This window comes from Oncorhynchus mykiss, chromosome 20, assembly GCF_057628025.1.
Source record: "Oncorhynchus mykiss isolate SJ-2025 chromosome 20, ASM5762802v1, whole genome shotgun sequence".
Classification (NCBI taxonomy): domain Eukaryota; kingdom Metazoa; phylum Chordata; class Actinopteri; order Salmoniformes; family Salmonidae; genus Oncorhynchus; species Oncorhynchus mykiss.
Window position 1 is genome coordinate 4,626,524 of NC_143041.1, and position 20,955 is coordinate 4,647,478.

A 20,955-nucleotide genomic window follows, 5' to 3' on the forward strand; every position below is an offset into this window, starting at 1 on the left:
TTCTTGAGAGGTTGAATCTGGCTCGCTAAAATTCCTCCCAAAACTTGCGAGCCGGGCAGTTTAACGAGCGCTGTGGACAAGCGGAGATGTAATGTCCTGAGCTACCACAGTAGAGACAGCTGTTGGTCTCACGTCTACGTTGGCGCTCCTCCTTAGTTAGCCCGTGTCGCCCCACTTGCATTGGTTCAGGATCTGGTGGCAAGACCCCTCCACTAATCCCGTGTGGGGAATAACGATCAATACGTTCTGGTTCACTTCCTGAACCGAATGGTAACCGAGTTGCTGATTGATTTGATGGGCCCCACTGCTTCTCCCTCCTTCTCTCTCGGACTCTATTATCTACCCGAATAGATAAAGTGACCAAGCTGTCTAGGTCACTAGGCTCTGGATAGGATATCAGCTCGTCCTTGAGTTGCTCCGACAACCCCTGGTAAAAAGCCGCTTGTAGTGACTCCTCATTCCAACCACTCTCCACAGACAATGTCCTGAACTCGATCATAAAGTCTGCCACACTGCGAGCTCCTTGGCGAAGAGTGAACAAACGTTTAGCTGCGTCCTTACCTCGGACTGGATGGTCAAAAAGCCTTCTCATCTCTCCCGTGAATTCCTGGTATGAAGCCATGCAGGTCCCCTGTCGTTCCCAAACGGCTGAAGCCCATTCCAGAGCTCTTCCACGCAGCAGTTCAATAACAAAGGCTATCCTAGCCTTGTCAGTGGCGTAAGAATGGGGCTGCAGATCAAACACTAACCCACACTGCATAAGAAACGAACGGCATCTTCCCAAATCCCCTTCATATTTATCAGGCGTCGGTACTTTGGGTTCACGGAAGGAAACCGCATCAGACACGGCAGGTGAGATGGGTGAAACAGGTGGTGAATGAATCGCCAGCAAACTGAGCTGATCCTGGATTTGTGTCAAGCTAGCAGATAAGTTCTGGATTGCAACCACTATCTCCTGTAGCGCCGTCTTGTGTTGTCCCAATGTCTTCCCCTGCTGGGTAATGGCATGGCAAACGGAATCCAGGTCCGCTGGGTTCATTCTTGGCCGGATCGTTCTGTCACGTTTCTTCAAAATCAAACCCAGAAGCAGACCAGGACAAGGAGAGTAGGAAGAAGGTGAGTATTTATTTACAAGTGAATGTGAATGGGTAGATATATCCAGGTGGCGTAGCGGGTAGCGGTGGTGAGTTGATGGGAGTAAATAGGTGGATCCAATGGGGAAGCGGAATCCTCCTCAGGCGGAAATGGGGTAAATGATCCGGGTGAGTAACTGAAGACAGAACAAACGGAGGTAAGTTCAAGGCAAGCAATACGTAACAAACAGCAAAACAAATTCTATCCAACTTGAGGCTGATACTCTGGCACAACATACTGTTCATGGCTAACGATCCGGCAGGGAATGGATGTCAGGTCCGGGCTTATGAAGAGGAGAGATGATGATCAGGACCAGGTGTGCAGATAGCTGATGGGATACAGGTGCGGGTAATCAGAAACCCCAACTGGCTACATTGCCCGGCAACCAGACAGGGTGCGTTCCAGGACGCCGGAAAAAACTCTCCAGGACAGAACATAGGCAAAAAAACAGACTCAGGAAACGGGATTCGTGACACCTATACCGAATGGCAACAATGGCTGACACTTAAATAACGTGACATAAAATGATATTATTCCAAGGTGGCGTAGCAGTCAGACGTCTTTGTCCTGTCGTGTCCCTTGTATACAGTGGGGCAAAAAAGTATTTAGTCAGCCACCAATTGTGCAAGTTCTCCCACTTAAAAAGATGAGAGAGGCCTGTAATTTTCATCATAGGTACACTTCAACTTTGACAGACAATGAGAAAAAAAAATCCAGAAAATCACATAGTAGGATTTTTAATGAATTTATTTGCAAATTATGGTGGAAAATAAGTATTTGGTCAATAACAAAAGTTTATCTCAATACTTTGTTATATACCTTTTGTTGGCAATGACAGAGGTCAAACGTTTTCTGTAAGTCTTCACAAGGTTTTCACACACTGTTGCTGGTATTTTGGCCCATTCCTCCATGCAGATATCCTCTATAGTAGTGATGTTTTGGGGCTGTTGCTGGGCAACACGGACTTTCAACTCCCTCCAAAGATTTTCTATGGGGTTGAGATCTGGAGACTGGCTAGGCCAGTCCAGGACCTTGAAATGTTTCTTACGAAGCCACTCCTTCGTTGCCCGGGCGGTGTGTTTGGGATCATTGTCATGCTGAAAGACCCAGCCAGGTTTCATCTTCAATGCCCTTGCTGATGGAAGGAGGTTTTCACTCAAAATCTCACGATACATGGCCCCATTCATTCTTTCCTTTACACGGATCAGTCGTCCTGGTCCCTTTGCAGAAAAACAGCCCCAAAGCATGATGTTTCCACCCCCATGCTTCACAGTAGGTATGGTGTTCTTTGGATGCAACTCAGCATTCTTTGTCCTCCATACACAACGAGTTGAGTTTTTACCAATTAGTTATATTTTGGTTTCATCTGACCATATGACATTCTCCCAATCATCTTTTTTTTTTTTTTTTTTTTTTTTTTTGTGAATTTTTACCCCTTTTTCTCCCCAATTTCGTAGTATCCAATTGTTGTAGTAGCTACTATCTTGTCTCTTCGCTACAACTCCCGTACGGGCTCGGGAGAGACGAAGGTTGAAAGTCATGCGTCCTCCGATACACAACCAACCAAGCCGCTGCTTCTTTAACACAGCGCACATCCAACCCGGAAGCCAGCCGCACCAATGCGCCGGAGGAAACACCGTGCACCTGGCCACCTTGGTTTAGCGTACACTGCGCCCAGCCCGCCACAGGAGTCGCTGGTGCGCGATGAGACAAGGACACCCCTACCGACCAAGCCCTCCCTAACCCGGGCGACGCTAGGCCAATTGTGCGTCACCCCACGGACCTCCCGGTCGCGGCCGGTTACGACAGAGCCTGGGCGCGAACCCAGGGACTCTGATGGCACAGCTGGCGCTGCAGTACAGCGCCCTTAACCACTGCGCCAATCCCAATCATCTTCTTGATCATCCAAATGCTCTCTAGCAAACTTCAGACGGGCCTGGACATGTACTGGCTTAAGCAGGGGGACACGTCTGGCACTGCAGGATTTGAGTCCCTGGCAGCGTAGTGTGTTACTCATGGTAGGCTTTGTTACTTTGGTCCCAGCTCTCTGCAGGTAATTCACTAGGTCCCCCCCGTGTGGTTCTGGGATTTTTGCTCACCGTTCTTGTGATCATTTTGACCCCACGGGTGAGATCTGGCGTGGAGCCCCAGATCGAGGGAGATTATCAGTGGTCTTGTATGTCTTCCATTTCCTAATAATTGCTCCCACAGTTGATTACTTCAAACCAAGCTGCTTACCTATTGCAGATTCAGTCTTCCCAGCCTGGTGCAGGTCTACAATTTTGTTTCTGGTGTCCTTTGACAGCTCTTTGGTCTTGGCCATAGTGGAGTTTGGAGTGTGACTGTTTGAGGTTGTGGACAGGTGTCTTTTATACTGATAACTTCAAACAGGTGCCATTAATACAGGTAACGAGTGGAGGACAGAGGAGCCTCTTAAAGAAGTTGTTACAGGTCTGTGAGAGCCAGAAATCTTGCTTTTTTGTAGGTGACCAAATACTTATTTTCCATGCAAATAAATTCATAAAAAATCCTACAGTGATTCTCTGGATTTTTTTTCTCATTTTGTCTGTCATAGTTGAAGTGTACCTATGATGAAAATTACAGGCCTCATCTTTTTAAGTGGGAGAACTTGCACAAATGGTGGCTGACTAAATACTTCTTTACCCCACTGTATATCTTTTTATATATTTCTATTCGCATATCTTTTAAAAATATTTTCCTAAACCTCAACTTCTAAATACTCTCCTGCAACCCGCCTCACCCAAGGCGTGGATCTGATTTTTTCTAAGGTATTTCTATTTACTTCGGATCTGGAATCCCTCAACTGAAGCTAGCCAGCTAACTAGCTACCAGCTTTCAGTCAGCAAACCACTGCTAGCGGTCATCAGCTAACCTTTAGCTCGGAAAGCTCTCGCCAGTTCGTACAACGTGACTCAAACCAGAGCATAATGGACCTTTTCTTCTCTCCATATCCCCAGATTCCTAACGCAAACTCTGAACCTTTTCATCTGGAAACGGATATACCGTTTTAAAGGTAATATTGTTGTTAATCCCACCACAGTGTCCGATTTCAAATATGCTTTACAGCGAAAGCACCACAAACGATTATGTTAGGTCGCCACCAAGCCACAGAAAAACACTGCCATTTTTCCAGCCAAAGAGAGGAGTCACAAAAAGCAGAAATAGAGATAAAATGAATCACTAACTTTGATGATCTTCATCAGATGACACTCATAGGACTTCATGTTACACAATACATGTATGTTTTGTTTGATAAAGTTCATATTTATATAAAAAAATCTAATTGGTGTGTTACGTTCAGTAGTTCTAAAACATGCAGTGATTGTGCAGAGAGCCACATCAATTTACAGAAATACTCATAATAAACATCGATAAAGATACGACTATTATACATGGAACTTTAGATAAACTTCTCCTTAATGCAACCGCTGTGTCAGATTTTTTAAAAACTTTACGGAGAAAGCAAACCATGCAATCATCTGAGTACAGCCTTTAGACAACAAAGCAGCCAAAAAGATACCCGCCATATTGGGTGGTCAACATTACTCAGAAATAGCATTTTAAATATTCACTAACCTTTGATGATCTTCATCAGAATGCACTCCCAGGAATCTCAGTTCCACCATAAATGTTTGATTTGTTCGATAATGTCCATCAGTTATGTCCAAATATCTTCTTTTGTTAGGGCGTTTGGTAAACAAACCAATAAGCGTGTTCAGGTCGCGTCGAACGTCGGATGAAAAGTTTAAAAAAAAGTTCAGTTACAGCCCGTAGAAACATGTTAAACTAAGTATGGAATCAATCTTTAGGATGCTTTTAACATAAAACTTCATTAATGTTCCAACCGGGCATTTCCTTTGGCTGTACAAATGAAGTGGAACGTAGATACCTTTTACGTGAGTGCGCCAGACCGAGGCTGTGGCACTCTGCCAGACCACTCACTCAAAGAGCCCTTATGAGCCCCTTCTTTAGAATAGAATCATCAAAACAGGTTCTAAATACTGTTGACATCTAGTGGAAGGATTGGGAAGTGAAACATAACTAATATCACCCTGTATCTTCAATGGGGGCTGAGTTGAAAAACTACAAACCTCAGATTTCCCACTTCCTGGTTGGATTGTTTTCTCAGGTTTTTGCCTGCCATATGAGTTCTGTTATACTCACAGACATCATTCAAACAATTTTAGAAACTTCAGAGTGTTTTCTATCCAATACTACTAATAATTTGCATATATTAGCATCTGGGACATAGGAGGCAGTTCACTCTGGGCACGCTATTCATCCAAATGTGAAAATGCTAGCCCCTATCCCAAAAAGGTTTAACATCATAGTTGGGTTGGCTGCTTTATTGGTTAATGCATCATATGAAAGAGGATAGATGTTGGGGTAATTGTAGTCTAAACATTTTGAAGGCATTAACGTGAAAGCATATACAGTGCTGGGTTACCTCAAGAGGATGCAACGTTGATTAGGGATACACACTTGCATATCAGGTGATGTCCCTATCAGGTGAAATGGCGGAGATGGGGAACAAAGTGAAAATGACATAACTTGGGAACAACTCTCGGAACCTGTGGCCAGAAAGGGGACGACTGGGCGAAAGCATGAGGAGGCTTTTTATGTCCTTCATTTTTGTGGAGTCCAGCAGAAAAGTATCCTGGAGGCATATAGTCAGGTGAAAAGAGGTTGGGAATTTTCATGGTCTCAGACTTTGGTTTTCATGCATCTCTACTTATGCATAACTTATCACATTGTTAATTCTGTTATGTTTTGTGTTTTTCGTTGCTTTCCAAGTCTTATGCTATCACTCTCTTAGGAACCAGGAGGAGAAAGTGAAGAAACTAAAAGAAGCTCAGCTGAAGTGAAGGAAGTCACCAGCTTCAGCTGGAATGTCATTCTGTCATTCTGCTAGGACCTACATGGTGGTCCTAGCAACACAAACAGCCGCCCAGGTGGAAGGAAGCATCATGTGGTACCATCTAAATCACTGCACCAAAGCTCCAAGGGTGATTGAATGACCATTGAGCCTGGAGAGAACGGAAGGAAAGGATGCTGATACACCAGGCAGGAGTCCGGAGGGAATGGATGGAGAGGATGCTGATTCGCCAGGCAGGAGTCCGGTGGGAATGATTGGAGAGGGTGCTGATACTCCAGGAAGGAGTCCGGAGGGAATGGAAGGAGAGGATGCTGATACACCAGACAGGAGTCCGGAGGGAACGGAAGGAGAGGATGCTGATACTCCAGGTAGGAGCCCGGAGGGAACGGAAGGAGAGGATGCTGATACTCCAGGTAGGAGTCCGGAGGGAATGGAAGGAGAGGATGCTGATACACCAGACAGGAGTCCGGAGGGAACGGAAGGAGAGGACACTGATACACCAGGCAGGAGTCCGGAGGGAACGGAGGAGAGGATGCTGATACACCAGGCAGGAGTCCGGAGGGAACGGAAGGAGAGGATGCTGATACTCCAAGTAGGAGCCCAGAGGGAATGGAAGGAGAGGATGCTGATACACCAGGCAGGAGCCTGGAGGAATGGAAGAGAGGATGCTGATACTCCAGACAGGAGTCCGGAGGGAACGGAAGGAGAGGATGCTGATACTCCAGGTAGGAGCCCGGAGGGAATGGAAGGAGAGGATGCTGATTCTCCAGGTAGGAGCCCGGAGGGAATGGAAGGAGAGGATGCTGATACCCCAGGCAGGAGCCCGGAGGGAACGGTAGGAAAGGTTGCTGATACACCAGGCAGGAGCCTGGAGGAACGGAGGTGAGGATGTTGATACTCCAGGCAGGAGTCCGGAGGGAACGGAAGGAGAGGACGCTGATACACCAGGCAGGGCCTGGAGGAACGGAGGAGAGGATGCTGATACTCCAAGCAGGAGTCCGGAGGGAAGGGAAGGAGAGGATGCTGATACACCAGGCAGGAGCCCGGAGGGAATGGAAGGAGAGGATGCTGTTATCCCAGGCAGGAGTCCGGAGGGAATGGAAGGAGAGGATGCTGATACTCCAGGCAGGAGCCCAGAGGGAATGGAAGGAGTGTTTGCTGATACACCAGGCAGGAGCCTGGAGGAATGGAAGAGAGGATGCTGATACTCCAGACAGGAGTCCAGAGGGAACGGAAGGAGAGGATGCTGATACACCAGGCAGGAGTCCGGTGGGAACGAAAGGAGAGGATGCTGATACTCCAGGTAGGAGCCCGGAGGGAATGGAAGGAGAGGATGCTGATACCCCAGGCAGGAGCCCGGAGGGAACGGAAGGAGAGGATACTGATACTCCAGGTAGGGGTCCGGAGGGATTGGAAGGAGAGGATGCTGATATTCCAGACAGGAGTCCAGAGGGAATGGTAGGAAAGGTTGCTGATACACCAGGCAGGAGCCTGGAGGAATGGAGGTGAGGATGTTGATACTCCAGGCAGGAGTCCGGAGGGAACGGAAGGAGAGGACGCTGATACACCAGGCAGGGCCTGGAGGAACGGAGGAGAGGATGCTGATACTCCGAGCAGGAGTCCGGAGGGAAGGGAAGGAGAGGATGCTGATACTCCAGGCAGGAGTCCGGAGGGAAGGGAAGGAGAGGATGCTGATACTCCAGGCAGGAGTCCGGAGGAAACAGAAGAAGAGAAGATCCACTGCGCAACTCCCAATAGTCAACAGATACACTAGCCTGAAGATCCGGAGAGTCCAGGGATGGGGAGGAGTGACATGCCTGTTGCTTCTGATGACACACCTACTCTGGCAGATACCACTGACAGAGGCACTGTCAAAGTGGATGGAGAAACATCGGCAGGAGGATGGGGAGGAGATTTCCCTACCATCGACTTCTCTGCCCTCACATGGTCTGTCTGACAGTGGAAATCAAAACAACTGAAGAGTGGTAAAATAGCCTTCACAGCAACAGCAGCAAACCTAGGAAACGTGGTAATAGATCCACTTATAACTACAGAGTATGTCAGAAGTAGGGTAAGAAAACAAGTGTCTATTAAATCTCCTTTGGATAAAAGTAGGATTAGCATCCCCATTCCATCACAAATAATAATAATATCGGGTGCAGAAGTTCAGAGGTCCCTCTCAATTAGGAGAATCAGACCTCTACCAGAAATGGCACTCTGTGGATCATCATCAGACGTTGGGAGAAGCCATCTGGGACTTAAATGGATGTAAAATAAAAATAAACAAAGGAGAAGCTAATTGGCTGATTACCATGGACAAGTGTGTTCAAAAGGAAGGTGAAGAATATATAATAGAAATAATTAGCACTAAATGGTTTGAAGGGAATAATGTGTCTATTATCCAACTTGACCACAAACTAGAGCCTCTGACAAGACAGACAGAAGTAACGGCTGTAGTAAAGACAACAGCAGTAATAGATGTAATTAAAACAGCAGCAGTAACAACCCAGCTACCGCCCACTGTCATTAGAGATACGTCAGAAACGTCAGTGCCAGTTTGGTACCTCCAAAACATTTGGAACACTCCAATCAATCCCAGTAGTTTACGCCAAGAAATGGTGACTGTAACCCCAATTGGTGATTCAACCCCAGAACAATCAAGGACAAAATAGTAAAGAAAGTAGCAAGTAATGAATGGTATGAATGGGCTCAATATACAGCGTGTAACGGCTGTTGGAAGGAGGTGAGGACCAAGGTGCAGCGTGGTACATGTTCATCCTTTATTAGTTGAACTGAACACTGAATAGCAAAACAACAATGAGAACAACCGAAACAGTTCTGTCTGGTGCAGACACAAAAACAGAAAGCAACTACCCACAAAAACCCAGTGGGAAAAGCTACCTAAGTATGGTTCTCAATCAGAGACAACGAAGACAGCTGCCTCTGATTGAGAACCACACCCGGCCAAACAACAAAGAAATACAAACCATTGAAATTGAACATAGAATGCCCACCCTAGTCACACCCTGGCCTAACCAAAATAGAGAATAAAAGCCTCTCTATGGCCAGGTCATGACAGACTCACCAGGCTGGAGAGACCTATTGGAGGCCTGGTCCGTGGAGGAGGCACAGGATAGACCGGGCCGTGGAAGCGCACTGGAGGTCTCGAACTAAGGGCCTGCACAACCTGGCCTGGCTGGATGGTGACTTTAGCCCAGCACGTGCGGGGCGCAGGCACAGGACGCACTGGGCTGTGCAGACGCACTGGAGACACAGTGAGCAGAGCCGACGCAGGATATCCTGGCCCGAGGAGATGTACTGGAGGTCTGGAGAGCAGGGCTGGCACCATCTGCCCTGGCTGGATCCTCACCCTAGCCCGGCAGATGCGGGAGCTGGAATGTAGAGCACCGGGCTCAGAGCATGTATTGGAGATCTGTAGCGCCAAGCTAGCACAGGACGTGCATGGCTGGGGAGGCGCACAGGAGGCCAGGTGCGTGGGGCTGGCACAGTCTTCATCAGACGGCTAACACGCACCTCAGGACGAGTATGGAGAGCTGACTCAGGTGACATCAAATCGCGGACACTCTTCCTCAGGCGGATGTAGTGCCTCATGCACCAACACAGCAGCTCTCTCATCGCTCTCTCCTCCAATCTCCCCATCAACTCCTTCACAGTCTCGGCTTCGCTTCCTTCGCTCACCTCCAATTTCACCCCATAGCCCGGGGCCTGACCAGTCCCATGATCGCCACGTAAGCACGGGGAGTTGGCTCAGGTCACCAACCTGACTCTGCCACACTCCCCGTGTGCCCCTCCACCATTTTTTTTTTTTGGGGGGGGGGGGGGGCTGCCTCTCGGGCTTCCTTGCCAGCTGTGTTCCCTCGTCATGTTGCCGCTCAGCCTTAGCTGCCTCCAGTTCCTCCTGTGGACGGCGATTCTCCCCCGCCTGCCTCCAGGGTCCCTTCCCGTCCAGGATCTCCTCCCATGTCCAGGAGTCCATTACACCACGCTGCTTGGTCCTTTGGTGGTGGGTAGTTCTGTACGCTAAATAGGGAAGAAAATCAAGCACATACTGTACAAAATAGGAACAGGTGTAACAAATGAGACAAAACTAACCAAAAAGAAAAAGGGATCAGTGGCGGCTAGTAGTCCGGTGACGACGACCGCCGAGCACCACTCGAACAGGCGGGGGAGCCAACTTCGGCGGGAGTCGTGACCCAGCGTCTAAATTAAGATTGACAAATTGCTTATTGTGTGCACCCTCTCCACTAAAATAGTTAGTGGGTGGTACCTAATCCTCATGATTATAGGGACTGTGCTGACTTTAATAAAAACTTTGTTATTGGAGGGAGTCAGAAAGGCCTTATTGTGCAGCTGAATGTTTGTCATATTTGGGAAATCCACACTTTCACAGATATTACAACCAAACAGACTGGGGAAAATGGTGTCAAGAGTTGGATGTACGGGTGGAAGCACAGAGGTTAGAGACCCCATATAAATATTGAATAGATTTTGAACAACCATATGAATGTTTTAACAGCACAAAAGGACAGCATGAGAAGTTTAGAGGCACATGTGAGACCACATGACACTTAACTAATAACACCAGTTGGAATGCAGACACACCAAAAAGGGCTGCGTATCAAGCAGCTGGGAGTTGGGTGGGAACAGTAATTACTCCTGATAGTTCAATCAAACTCTAGCACTACCATTAATTGAACCATATGAAGAACAGACAGTGGTAGTGGCAGATTTATTCTGGATAAGGGCGACATTACCAAAAGGATGGACAGGCCTTTGTGCAAGGGTTAGGTTGATTCAACAGATAACTATCATTAAATGGAATCCCAGTGATGCTAAGCCACAAAGTACAAAATATTGAGAAAGGAGAGAATATAAGTCTGACCCCAAGGTCTATTTAGATGCCCCCAGGGAATACAAAGCAAGAGATGAGTTAAGTCAGGATTTGAATCAACATTTCTTTGGATAACACCAAACAAAAACCTAGAATGGATAAATGACATTTACTATAACCAACAATGATTAATTAACTATACAGACTCTTTGGGAGAACATGTTACGGTGCGTGAATGAGGACCCAAAAGCGAATCAACTTAAACAGAGCTTCTTTAATTACCAAACATAGGTAGGCTCAGATGGACCGGCAGATTCCGACAGGACAGGACAAGGTTACAGCAAACATGACGACAGTCTGGTTCAGGCATGAATGACACAAACAAACAAGAATCCGACAAGGACAGGAGCAGAAACAGAGAGAGATATAGGGACCTAATCAGAGGGAAAAAGGGAACAGGTGGGGAACGGGGTGAATGGGTAGTTAGAGGAGACAAGGGACAGCTGGGGGAAAGCGGGGGAGAAAAGGTAACCTAACACGACCAGCAGAGGGAGACAGGGTGAAGGGAAAGGACAGAGACAAGACAACATGACAGTACATGACAGTACCCCCCCACTCACCGAGCGCCTCCTGGCGCACTCGAGGAGGAAACCTGGCGGCAACGGAGGAAATCATCAATCAGCGCACGGTCCAGCACGTCCCGAGAGGGAACCCAACTCCTCTCCTCAGGACCGTACCCCTCCCAGTCAACTAGGTACTGATGACCACGGCCCCGAGGACGCATGTCCAAGATTTTACGGACCCTGTAGATAGGTGCGCCCTCGACAAGGATGGGGGGGGGGGGGGGAAGACGAACGGGGGCGCGAAGAACGGGCTTAACACAGGAGACATGGAAGACCGGGTGGACGCGACGAAGATATCGCGGAAGAAGAAGTCGCACTGCGACAGGATTAATGACCTGAGAGATACGGAATGGACCAATGAACCGCGGGGTCAACTTGCGAGAAGCCGTCTTAAGGGGAAGGTTCTGAGTGGAGAACCAAACTCTGACCGCGACAATATCTAGGGCTCTTCGTTCTACGCTTATTAGCAGCTCTCACAGTCTGCGCCCTATAACGGCAAAGTGCAGACCTGACCCTCTTCCAGGTGCGCTCGCAACGTTGGACAAAAGCCTGAGCGGAGGGGACGCTGGACTCGGCGAACTGAGATGAGAACAACGGAGGCTGGTACCCGAGGCTACTCTGAAAAGGAGATAGCCCGGTCGCAGACGAAGGAAGCGAGTTGTGGGCGTATTCTGCCCAGGGGAGCTGTTCTGACCAAGACGCAGGGTTGCGAAAAGAAAGACTGCGTAAGATGCGACCAATAGTCTGATTGGCCCGTTCTGCTTGACCGTTAGACTGGGGGTGAAAGCCGGAAGAGAGACTGACGGAAGCCCCAATCAAACGGCAAAACTCCCTCCAAAATTGAGACGTGAATTGCGGACCTCTGTCCGAAACGACGTCTGACGGAAGGCCATGAATTCTGAAAACATTCTCGATGATGATTTGTGCCGTCTCTTTAGCAGAAGGAAGCTTAGCAAGGGGAATGAAATGAGCCGCCTTAGAGAACCTATCGACAACCGTAAGAATAACAGTCTTCCCCGCTGACGAAGGCAGTCCGGTGACAAAATCTAAGGCGATGTGAGACCACGGTCGAGAGGGAATAGGAAGCGGCCTGAGACGGCCGGCAGGAGGAGAGTTACCGGACTTAGTCTGCGCGCAGACCGAACAAACAGCCACGAAACGACGCGTGTCATGCTCCCGGGTGGGCCACCAGAAACGCTGGCGAATGGAAGCAAGCGTACCCCGAACGCCAGGGTGGCCGGCTAACTTGGCAGAGTGAGCCCACTGAAGAACGGCCAGACGAGTAGGAACGGGAACGAAAAGAAGGTTCCTAGGACAAGCGCGCGGCGACGGAGTTTGAGTGAGTGCTTGCTTTACCTGCCTCTCAATTCCCCAGACAGTCAACCCGACAACACGCCCCTCAGGGAGAATCCCCTCGGGGTCAGTGGAGGCTACTGAAGAACTGAAGAGACGAGACAAAGCATCAGGCTTGGTGTTCTTAGAGCCCGGACGATAAGAAATCACGAACTCGAAACGAGCGAAAAACAGCGCCCAACGCGCATTAAGTCGTTTGGCAGAACGGATGTACTCAAGGTTCCTATGGTCAGTCCAAACGACAAAAGGAACGGTCGCCCCCTCCAACCACTGTCGCCATTCGCCTAGGGCTAACCGGATGGCGAGCAGTTCGCGGTTACCCACATCATAGTTACGTTCCGACGGCGACAGGCGATGAGAAAAATACGCGCATGGGTGGACCTTGTCGTCAGAGAGGGAGCGCTGAGAAAGGATGGCTCCCACTCCCACCTCTGACGCGTCAACCTCGACAACGAACTGTCTAGAGACGTCAGGTGTAACAAGGATAGGAGCGGATGTAAAACGATTCTTGAGGAGATCAAAAGCTCCCTGGGCGGAAACGGACCACTTAAAGCACGTCTTGACAGAAGTAAGGGCTGTGAGAGGAGCTGCCACCTGACCGAAATTACGGATGAAACGACGATAGAAGTTCGCGAAGCCGAGAAAGCGCTGCAGCTCGACGCGTGACTTAGGGACGGGCCAATCAATGACAGCTTGGACCTTAGCGGGATCCATCTTAATGCCTTCAGCGGAAATAACAGAACCGAGAAATGTGACGGAGGAGGCATGAAAAGTGCACTTCTCAGCCTTCACAAAAAGACAATTCTCTAAAAGGCGCTGGAGGACACGTCAAACGTGCTGAACATGAATCTGGAGTGACGGTGAAAAAAATCAGGATATCGTCAAGGTAAACGAAAACAAAGATGTTCAGCATGTCTCTCAGGACATCATTGACTAATGCCTGAAAGACAGCTGGAGCGTTAGCGAGGCCGAAAGGAAGAACCCGGTATTCAAAGTGCCCTAACGGAGTGTTAAACGCCGTCTTCCACTCGTCCCCCTCCCTGATGCGCACGAGATGGTAAGCGTTACGAAGGTCCAACTTAGTGAAAAACCTGGCTCCCTGCAGGATCTCGAAGGCTGAAGACATAAGAGGAAGCGGATAACGATTCTTCACTGTTATGTCATTCAGCCCTCGATAATCTATGCAGGGGCGCAGAGACCCGTCCTTCTTCTTGACAAAAAAAAACCCCGCTCCGGCGGGAGAGGAGGAGGGGACTATGGTACCGGCGTCAAGAGCTACAGACAAATAATCTTCGAGAGCCTTACGTTCGGGAGCCGACAGAGAGTATAGTCTACCCCGGGGGGGGGGTGGTTCCCGGAAGGAGATCAATACTACAATCATACGACCGGTGTGGAGGAAGAGAGGTGGCCCTGGACCGACTGAACACCGTGCGCAGATCGTGATATTCCTCCGGCACCCCTGTCAAATCACCAGGCTCCTCCTGTGAAGAAGAGACAGAGGAAACAGGAGGGATAGCAGACATTAAACATTTCACATGACAAGAGACGTTCCAGGAGAGGATAGAATTACTAGACCAATTAATGGAAGGATTATGACAAACTAGCCAGGGATGGCCCAAAACAACAGGTGTAAAAGGTGAACGAAAAATTAAAAAAGAAATGGTTTCACTATGATTACCAGAAACAGTGAGGGTTAAAGGTAGCGTCTCACGCTGAATCCTGGGGAGAGGACTACCATCCAGGGCGAACAAGGCCGTGGGCTCCTTTAACTGTCTGAGAGGAATGTCATGTTCCCGAGCCCAGGTCTCGTCCATAAAACAGCCCTCCGCCCCAGAGTCTATTAAGGCACTGCAGGAAGCTGACGAACCGGTCCAGCGTAGATGGACCGACAAGGTAGTGCAGGATCTTGAAGGAGAGACAGGAGTAGTAGCGCTCACCAGTAGCCCTCCGCTTACTGACGAGCTCTGGCCTTTTACTGGACATGAAGTGACAAAATGACCAGCGGAACCGCAATAGAGACAGAGGCGGTTGGTGATTCTCCGTTCCCTCTCCTTAGTCGAGATGCGGATACCTCCCAGCTGCATGGGCTCAGCACCCGAGCCGGCAGAGGAAGATGGTAGTGATGCGGAGAGGGAGGCGACGGAGAGCGCGAGCTCCTTTCCACGAGCTCGGTGACGAAGATCAACCCGTCGCTCAATGCGAATAGCGAGTTCAATCAAGGAATCCACGCTGGAAGGAACCTCCCGGGAGAGAATCTCATCCTTTACCTCTGCGCGGAAACCCTCCAGAAGACGAGCGAGCAAGGCCGGCTCGTTCCAGCCACTGGAGACAGCAAGAGTGCGAAACTCAATAGAGTAGTCTGTTATGGATCGATTGCCTTGACATAGGGAAGACAGGGCCCTGGAAGCCTCCTCCCCAAAAACAGATCGATCAAAAACCCGTATCATCTCATCAGCCCTTGCCTCCCAGATTGCCGTGCCCCACTCACGAGCCCGTCCAATAAGGAGAGATATGACGTAGGCGACACGAGCAGTGCTCCTGGAGTAAGTGTTGGGCTGGAGAGAAAACACAATATCACACTGGGTGAGGAACGAGCGGCATTCCGTGGGTTCCCCAGAGTAACACGGCGGGTTATTGATTCTGGGCTCCGGAGATTCGAAAGCCCTGGAAGTGGCCGGTGGATCGAGGCGGAGATGGTGAACCTGTTCTGTGAGGTTGGAGACTTGGGTGGCCAGGGTCTCAACGGCATGTCGAGCAGCAGACAATTCCTGCTTGTGTCTGCCTAGCATCGCTCCCTGGATCTCGACGGCTGAGTGGAGAGGATCCGAAGTCGCTGGGTCCATTCTTGGTCGGATTCTTCTGTTACGGTGCGTGAATGAGGACCCAAAAGCGAATCAACTTAAACAGAGCTTCTTTAATTACCAAACATAGGTAGGCTCAGATGGACCGGCAGATTCCGACAGGACAGGACAAGGTTACAGCAAACATGACGGCAGTCTGGTTCAGGCATGAATGACACAAACAAACAAGAATCCGACAAGGACAGGAGCAGAAACAGAGAGAGATATAGGGACCTAATCAGAGGGAAAAAGGGAACAGGTGGGGAACGGGGTGAATGGGTAGTTAGAGGAGACAAGGGACAGCTGGGGGAAAGCGGGGGAGAAAAGGTAACCTAACACGACCAGCAGAGGGAGACAGGGTGAAGGGAAAGGACAGAGACAAGACAACATGACAGTACATGACAGAACAAGTACAGGCCACTAGCAAAATGACATGGCCGAACAGGCAAGCTTTAAATTGGCTCTTGGCAGAGAAAGGTGGGGTTTGTGTTATGTTTGGAGATGAATGCTGAACCTTCATCCCCAATAACACTGCACCAGATGGTTCATTTACTAAAGCAATGACCAAGCTGAAAGGACTACGACATGAAGTAAAGGACAATGCTGGACATGATTCCCATGCCTGGGACTGGTTGGACTCAATCCTGGGAAAATGGGGTGCAATGTTTACAAAAATGGTAATCATGATAGGTATAGCACTAGTGGTGATGGGTGTTGTATTCTGTTATGTTTTACCTTTACTGAAATCTCTCCTCATCCAAACCACAGTAAAACAGATGTCTGTAAAAACTGTCATTACAAACCCATTTGTGGAGGTGTACCCTGTTTTTGGAGCTCCTGGACAATACACTGACTAGAGTGGAAAACCATGCAATACTAAAAAGGTGGACCGTTTGACTGTCCATTTGGAAATCCTGAATGCCTATGGGGTGTAGTTCCAGGGGCAGGATGGGGTTGTCGTACCTATCAAGAACGACCTCAATTGTTATAGAATGTAATAGATGTTGAACTTCCTGACATATATCCAGTTCTGTCGAGGATAATGAGGATCCTGATCCTGATCACAGCTGTTAACCAATGTAAGTGGTGCTCAAAAGACTGAACAGAAGGGGATGGACATTATCATCACATTGAACCTTTGTACATTGTATCAAAGGGGTGATTGCCCATTGTGTTGTGATAAAGAGTATGTTTAGTAAATAAAGTTAGTAAATTAAGTTAGACCTTCTGTTAATATGTTCTCCTAGACATGTGACATAGGGTTTTCCGGTTACAACAGTCCATGGATCATGCCCTTATTCCTTTTAACAGGTATTTTCATTACAGACCCGAATAGTGGTTAGAGAGCTGTCTGTGTGGGAGGGCCATATGTTTAGGTGTCATATTAAGAACAACATTATAAGGGTTGATGACGTTTGGTTTAGTATTTTTTATGTTTTTATTGTTTTTATTTTATTTTACATAACTAAAACTCTCGGGCAAGGCTGAGAAATGCATGCATTTGCTTCTACACTGTATGTTAAATGATAAATGGCTTGAGGAGGGATATTATACTTCTTTATAGCTATGGGAGGAGGTTTGTTTGGTCCTACCTCCTCTTGTACGAATGAGAAAGGGGGGGCTGAGGTGCTTCCTTTCTTACTTGTACTGGGGTAAATTATAAGGTATGGGGCTTTTTAGCCCGAGAGGAGGGATATATTGAGAATTGTCCAGACCATGTGTGTTAATTATTAAATGTAGAAGAGCTATTAAGATGGGTGCACTCTGTATGTGCTCGGTCATTAGAAACCATTAGACATGCACCTGTCTGGGGTGTGGACACGACTGGTTATTCCTGTAACTGTGTTATGGCCTACTATGTACTGTTGCTGTGGTCACACCTCTTGGTTTTTTGTCAGAACATGGGTGTTTCTTTCAGAGGAGTTAGCAGGATGACATGTCTGGTTATTTATGTAAAGTACCTAAGACTGTTGCTTGGGTCCTACATTTATGCACCTGTCTTAGTAGAAAACATGTCTGTCTATTTGAACAGTCTCTGTGGCTCTACGGGTTCCATGCCCTAATATGAAACCAAACTAAAATTAGTGTGAGGCAATAAGACAATGGTGGCTAAATGCCAGAGGGGATGAGTCATTAAGAGGAGTTACTATGGGTATGACGTAAGGAGGAACAATGTATAAGAAGTCTGATTGGAAAGGGAGTTACTTCCTGAATTATCCTGACATTTGTTATATTGATTAATAAAAGTCTATTTGAACACACATGCTCCGCTATTTGAGAATTATTATTGACTGAATATTTCCACGACACCAGCAGCAGACTATGATCGATAATGTCAAAAGCTGCACTTGAGTCTAACAATCTTTTTACCCCACAATCTTTTTATCATCAATTTCTCTCAGCCAATCATCAGTAATTTGTGTAAGTGCTGTGCTTGTTGAATGTCCTACTCTATAAGAACGCTGAAAGTTTGTTGTCAATTTGTTTACTGTGAAATAGCATTGTATCTGGTCAAACACAATTTTTTCCAGAAGTTTACTAAGGGTTGGTAACAGGCTGATTGGTCAGCCATTTGAGCCGGTAAAGGGGCCTTAACTATTCTTAGGTAGCGGAATGACTTTTGTTTCCTTCCAGGCCTGAGGGTACACACATTCTAGTAGGCTTAAATTGAAGATATGGCAAATAGGAGTGGCAATATCTTCCGCTATTATCCTCAGTAATATTCCATCTAAGTTGTCAGACCCCGGTGGCTTGTCATTGTTGATAGACAACAATAATTTGTTCACCTCTTTCCCACTAACTTTAGGATTTTAAAATTACAATGCTTGTCTTTCATAATTTGGTCCGATATACTTGGATGTGGTGTCAGCATTTGTTGCTGGCATGTAATTTCTAAAGTTTGCTAATCTTGCCAATGAAAAAATCATTAAAGTAGTTGAAAAAATCAGTTGGTTTTGTGATGAATGAGCCATCTGATTCAATGAATGATGGAGCTGAGTTTGCCCTTTTTCCCAGAACTTAATTTAAGGTGCTCCATAGCTTTTACATGCATTCTTTATTTAACTTATCTTTGTTTCATAGTCTAGCTTCTTATTATTTTTATTCAGCTTAGTCAGATGATTTCTCAATTTGCAATACGTTTGCCAATCGGTTGAGCAGTCAGACTTATTTGCCATTCATTTTGCCTCATCCCTCTCAACCATACAAATTTTCAATTCCAGTTTTTACAGTCAATTTATTAATGGGTGCATGCTTATTAGCAACTGGAATAAGCAACGTAATAAATGTGTCAAGTCCAGTGTCTGTTTGCTCCTCACTACACACCACAGACCAACAGATATTGTTACATATTGTTTACATCAGTACTAGTCTGAGATTGTTAGAGATATGACTGTGTTTCATCAATGATTGAATCCAGGACTTTTTTATTCTCTTTGCAAGTAGCAATGCTAATATCTTATAGTCATTACTAAGAAGATAAATTGGACGGCAGTTATCAATGAGAAGCATTTATTTTTTAGGCTTAGGGATCAGTGTTATTAATCCCTGATTCATTGTAGACGGGAGAACAATGTTTTTAATTCTGTCTAAAAATACCACAAGTAGGAAGGGAGCAACTTATTCAGGAAATAACTTGCAAAATTCTGACATAATTCCATCAATACCTGGGTATTTATTGTTCTTTAGATGTTTGATACTCAATAATCACTGCAGAGATGATGGGTTCATTACACATGTGTAGGTATTTGCTCTTTATTAAAAAAACAACAGGACCGACAGACTTTCTTATTTTCTCCATTCACCCACCGGGTCAGACACTGGGCACCACCCACACCAGGAATTATCTTCAGTTATTCAACCTGAACACATGTCGTCAACCCTGAGATGACTCCTTTGACATGTGCAGTTGTGGAAAAAAAGTACCCAATTGTCATACTTGAGGAAATGTAAAGATACCGTAATAGAAAATGACTCAAGTAAAAGTTAGTCACCCACTAAATTAAAAGTCCAAATGTAATTGTTTTTGAAAATACTTAAGTATCAAAAGTACAATTAATTTCAAATTCTTTGTATTAAAGCAAACCAGACAACATACATCTATTTTATTTTTTTAAAACATTTACAAATAGCCAGGGGGCACACTCCAACACTCAGACATAATTTACAAACAAAGCATTTGTGTTTAGTCAGTCTGCCAGATCAGCTGCAGTAGGGATGACCAGGGATTTTGTGTAAATACATGAATTCCTGTCCTGCGAAGCATTCAAAATGTAACTAGTACTTTTGGGTGCCAGGGAAAATGTATGGAGTAGAAAGTACATTATTTTCTTAAGGAATGTAGTGGAGTAAAAGTTGTCAAAAATATAAATAGTAAAGTCAAATACAGATGCACCAAAAAACTACTTAAGTAGTACTTTCAAGTATTTTTACACCACAGGACGGGTACTGTCTTCCGAAGTTCAAAACACAACTTCTGTTGTCCGGATTATTTTGCCCAATGCCATCTTCATGAATACAGTTCATCAAAATAAGACCACTCCTGGTCACTCTGATAGACTCCACTTTTCCAAGCGCATACTTCACCATTTGACACCTCAAACGGGTTTCCCACATATGCATTCTTACTCAACAAACGCATCGCAACAAGAAGCGATTCATTATCATTTATACACGTATCCTCCAATCCAATTTTAGACTATGTCCTTTTAGTTCCAGTTTTAGATACTTCTGTAGTCGATTCACAACATTCGTCTTCACCAAATTCACCCGACGCGCTGCTTAATTTGAACTCAGCATCCACTTCCGCCATCTTCCCGTTCAAACCAATCTAGCAAGGATCTTTCCTGCAGTGGCCATGTTTGTTGATGTGTCACCAAAGATGGTGCATTAATGAAGATAGGACCTTCACGTGGTCAATAGCTCCCTCAGGACTTTTACGATTGTCAGTTCCGGGTTGGTCTACTTAGTTAATTGACTTTCATTCAACCAGAAAAAAAACTGGGGAAAAAAGCGAGAGGGGTGTCTCGTTTTCTTTTCCGTCTCTGGTGTTACTGTCACCTCAGCGACTTGTTGGGGGTAACCAGCTGAGCTGGATCAGCTGTCAAGGAAAGTGTCGATTTTTTTGAAACATCGGAACCTTACAAAATGGATATGTCATATAAGGTGGGTATTTGCAATGCAAACTATCAATTTATCGTATTTTCTGTCTAGTTAACAGAAGACATTTTAGTGGTAGCTAACGCGTTGGTTAGCTAG

At 46.7% G+C, this 20,955-nt stretch overlaps 1 protein-coding gene and 1 pseudogene across 2 annotated transcripts in view; one reads left to right on the forward strand and one right to left on the reverse strand.

Annotated features, from left to right (window-relative positions):
* Window positions 1-9,101: 9,101 nt before the first annotated feature.
* LOC149973628 (uncharacterized) lies at window positions 9,102-20,509 on the reverse strand (annotated as a pseudogene).
* The window catches only part of ccdc186 (coiled-coil domain containing 186), a 117,155-nt gene continuing 116,676 nt past the window's right edge, over window positions 20,477-20,955 (forward strand). For both annotated transcript variants that reach the window (XR_016489282.1, XM_036955616.2), the window contains exon 1: window positions 20,477-20,862. The gene's annotated coding sequence lies outside the window, so the exon portion shown is untranslated. The remainder of the gene's footprint in view (window positions 20,863-20,955) is intronic.